We start from the raw sequence: 4637 nt of genomic DNA on the forward strand, positions 1-4637 counted from the left end.
CCAGTCCCTCCCTGTGCGGGCTGCCGGGGAAATGCGGGGGTTATGCTGGAAAAGCAGGTAGCATCTAGTGCCTCCCCATGGACAGGGGAGGTAATTAGCGGACTTCCACCTGCCAGGGAACACCTGTGACACAAGGCAGCTGCGTGGAGGGCGGCCCCGGACCTCCCCCACACAGTCATCCGTGTTCCGGAATTCTGAGTGTGGAGAGGTTCCGTCTTAGGTGCAGCACCCGGGTTCACCTAGGAGCCCTTCGAGTGTCTTCCCCGAGTCCCTCCCAGTGCGGGCTGCCGGGGAAAAGCGGGGGTTGGGCTGGAAACGCAGGTAGCATCTAGTGCCTCCCCATGGACAGGGGAGGTAATTAGCGGACTTCTCCCTGCCAGGGAACACCTGTGACACCAGGAAGCTGCGTGGAGGGCGGCCCCGAACCTCCCCCACACAGTCAGCCGTGTTCCGGAATTCTGATTGTGGGGAAGTTCCGTCTTCTGTCTGCAGCACCCGGGTTCTCCTAGGAGCCTTTCGAGTGTCTTCCACCAGTCCCTCCCTTTGCGGGCTGCCGGGGAACGGTGGACGTTGGGCTGGAAAAGCAGGTAGCATCTTGTTCCTCCCCATGGACAAGGGAGGTAATTAGCGGACTACCCCCTGCCAGGGAACAACTGTGACACCAGGAAGCTGCGTGGAGTGCGGCCCTAAACCTCACCCACACAGTCACACGTGTTCCGGAATTCTGAGTGTGGGGAGGTTCCGTCTTCTGTCTGCAGCACACGGGTTCTCCTAGGAGCCTTTCGAGTGTCTTCCCCCAGTCCCTCCCTGTGCGGGCTGCCGGGGAATGGCGGGGGTTTGGCTGGAAAAGCAGGTAGCATCTTGTGCCTCCCCATGGACAAGGGAGGTATTTAGCGGACTTCCCCCTGCCAGGGAACACCTGTGACACCAGGCAGCTACGTGGATGGCGGCCCCGAAACTCCCCCACACAGTCATCCGAGTTCCGGAATTCTGAGTGTGGGAAGGTTCCGTCTTCTGTCTGCAGCAACCGGGATCTCCTAGGAGCCTTTCGAGTGTCTTCCCCCAGTCCCTCACTTTGCGGGCGGCCGGGGAACGGTGGGGGTTGGGCTGGAAAAGCAGGTAGCATCTTGTGCCTCCCCATGGACAAGGGAGGTAATTAGCGGACTACCCCCTGCCAGGGAACAACTGTGACACCAGGAAGCTGCGTGGAGTGCGGCCCTAAATCTCACCCACACAGTCACACGTGTTCCGGAATTCTGAGTGTGGGGAGGTTCCGTCTTCTGTCTGCAGCACCCGGGTTCTCCTAGGAGCCTTTCGAGTGTCTTCCCCCAGTCCCTCACTGTGCGGACTGCCGGGGAAAGGCGGGGGTTGGTCTGGAAAAACAGGTAGCATCTTGTGCCTCCCCATGGACAAGGGAGGTAATTAGCGGACTTCCCCCTGCCAGGGAACACCTGTGACACCAGGCAGCTTTGTGGATGGCGGCCCCGAACCTCCCCAACACAGTCAGCCGTGTTCCGGAATTCTGAGTGTGGGGAGGTTCCGTCTTCTGTCTGCAGCACCCGGGATCTCCCAGGAGCCCTTCGAGTGTCTTCCCCCAGTCCCTCCCTGTGCGGGCTGCCGGGGAAAGGCGGGGGTGGCCTGGAAACGCAGGTAGCATCTAGTGCCTCCCCATGGACAGGGGAGGTATTTAGCGGACTTCCCCCTGCCAGGGAACACCTGTGACACCAGGAAGCTGCGTGGAGGGCGGCCCTAAACCTCCCCCACACAGTCATCCGTGTTCCGGAATTCTGAGTGTGGGGAGGTTCCGTCTTCTGTCTGCAGCACCCGGGATCTCCTAGGAGCCCTTCGAGTGTCTTCACCGAGTCCCTCCCAGTGCGGGCTGCCGGGGAAAGGCGGGGGTTGGGCTGGAAACGCAGGTAGCATCTAGTGCCTCCCCATGGACAGGGGAGGTAATTAGCGGACTTCTCCCTGCCAGGGAACACCTGTGACACCAGGCAGCTGCGTGGAGTGCGGCCCCGAACCTCCCCCACACAGTCAGCCGTGTTCCGGAATTCTGATTGTGGGGAAGTTCCGTCTTCTGTCTGCAGCACCCGGGTTCTCCTAGGATCCTTTCGAGTGTCTTCCCCCAGTCCCTCACTTTGCGGGCTGCCGGGGATCAGTGGGGGTTGGGCTGGAAAAGCAGGTAGCATCTTGTGCCTCCCCATGGACAAGGGAGGTAATTAGCGGACTACCCCCTGCCAGGGAACATCTGTGACACCAGGAAGCTGCGTGGAGTGCGGCCCTAAACCTCACACACACAGTCACACTTGTTCCGGAATTCTGAGTGTGGGGAGGTTCCGTCTTCTGTCTGCAGCACCCGGGTTCTCCTAGGAGCCTTTCGAGTGTGTTCCCCCAGTCCCTCCCTGTGCGGGCTGCCGGGGAAAGGCGGGGGTTGGGCTGGAAAAGCAGGTAGCATCTTGTGCCTCCCCATGGACAAGGGAGGTATTTAGCGGACTTCCCCCTGCCAGGGAACACCTGTGACACCAGGCAGCTGCGTGGATGGCGGCCCCGAACCTCCCCCACACAGTCAGCCGTGTTCCGGAATTCTGAGTGTGGGGAGGTTCCGTCTTCTGTCTGCAGCACCCGGGATCTCCTAGGAGCCCTTCGAGTGTCTTCCCCGAATCCCTCCCACTGCGGGCTGCCGGGGAAAGGCGGGGGTTCTGCTGGAAACGCAGGTAGCATCTAGTGCCTCCCCATGGACAGGGGAGGTAATTAGCGGACTTCCCCCTGCCAGGGAACACCTGTGACACCAGTCAGCTGCGTGGAGGGCGGCCCTAAACCTCCCCCACACAGTCATCCGTGTTCCGGAATTCTGAGTGTGGGGAGGTTCCGTCTTCTGTCTGCAGCACCCGGGATCTCCTAGGAGCCCTTCGAGTGTCTTCCCCGAGTCCCTCCCAGTGCGGGCTGCCGGGGAAAGGCGGGGGTTGGGCTGGAAAAGCAGGTAGCATCTAGTGCCTCCCCATGGACAGTGGAGGTAATTAGCGGACTTCTCCCTGCCAGGGAACACCTGTGACACCAGGCAGCTGCGTGGAGGGCGGCCCCGAACCTCCCCCACACAGTCAGCCGTGTTCCGGAATTCTGATTGTGGGGAAGTTCCGTCTTCTGTCTGCAGCACCCGCGTTCTCCTAGGAGCCTTTCGAGTGTCTTCCCCCAGTCCCTCTCTTTGCGGGCGGCCGGGGAACAGTGGGGGTTGGGCTGGAAAAGCAGGTAGCATCTTGTGCCTCCCCATGGACAAGGGAGGTAATTAGCGGACTACCCCCTGCCAGGGAAAAAATGTGACACCAGGAAGCTGCGTGGAGTGCGGCCCTAAACCTCACCCACACAGTCACACGTGTTCCGGAATTCTGAGTGTGGGGAGGTTCCGTCTTCTGTCTGCAGCATCCGGGTTCTCCTAGGAGCCTTTCGAGTGTCTTTCCCCAGTCCCTCCCTGTGCGTGCTGCCAGGGAAAGGCGGGGGTTGGGCTGGAAAAGCAGGTAGCATCTTGTGGCTCCCCATGGACAAGGGAGGTAATTAGCGGACTTCCCCCTGCCAGGGAACACCTGTGACACCAGGCAGCTGCGTGGATGTCGGCCCCGAACCTCCCCCACACAGTCAGCCGTGTTCCGGAATTCTGAGTGTGGGGAGGTTCCGTCTTCTGTCTGCAGCACCCGGGATCTCCCAGGAGCCCTTCCAGTGTCTTCCCCCAGTCCCTCCCTGTGCGGGCTGCCAGGGAAAGGCGGGGGTTGGGCTGGAAACGCAGGTAGCATCTAGTGCCTCCCCATGGACAGGGGAGGTAATTAGCGGACTTCTCCCTGCCAGGGAACACCTGTGACACCAGGCAGCTGCGTGGAGGGCGGCCCCGAACCTCCCCCACACAGTCAGCCGTGTTCCGGAATTCTGATTGTGGGGAAGTTCCGTCTTCTGTCTGCAGCACCCGGGTTCTCCTAGGAGCCTTTCGAGTGTCTTCCCCGAGTCCCTCACTTTGCGGGCTGCCGGGAACAGTGGGGGTTGGGCTGTAAAAGCAGGTAGCATCTTGTGCCTCCCCATGGACAAGGGAGGTAATTAGCGGACTACCCCCTGCCAGGGAACAACTGTGACACCAGGAAGCTGCGTGGAGTGCGGCCCTAAACGTCACCCACACAGTCACACGTGTTCCGGAATTCTGAGTGTGGGGAGGTTCCGTCTTCTGTCTGCAGCACCCGGGTTCTCCTAGGAGCCTTTCGAGTGTCTTCCCCAAGTCCCTCCCTGTGCGGGCTGCCGGGGAAAGGCGGGGGTTGGGCTGGAAAAGCAGGTAGCATCTTGTGCCTCCCCATGGACAAGGGAGGTATTTAGCGGACTTCCCCCTGCCAGGGAACACCTGTGACACCAGGCATCTGCGTGGATGGCGGACCCGAACCTCCCCCACACAGTCAGCCGTGTTCCGGAATTCTGAGTGTGGGGAGGTTCCGTCTTCTGTCTGCAGCACCCGGGATCTCCTAGGAGCCCTTCGAGTGTCTTCCCAGAGTCCCTCCCTGTGCGGGCTGCTGGGGAAAGGCGGGGGTTGGGCTGGAAACGCAGGTAGCATCTAGTGCCTCCCCATGGACAAGGGAGGTATTTAGGGGAATACCCCCTGCCAGGGA

Source organism: Camelus bactrianus, unplaced genomic scaffold, assembly GCF_048773025.1.
Source record: "Camelus bactrianus isolate YW-2024 breed Bactrian camel unplaced genomic scaffold, ASM4877302v1 HiC_scaffold_42, whole genome shotgun sequence".
In the NCBI taxonomy this organism is placed as follows: domain Eukaryota; kingdom Metazoa; phylum Chordata; class Mammalia; order Artiodactyla; family Camelidae; genus Camelus; species Camelus bactrianus.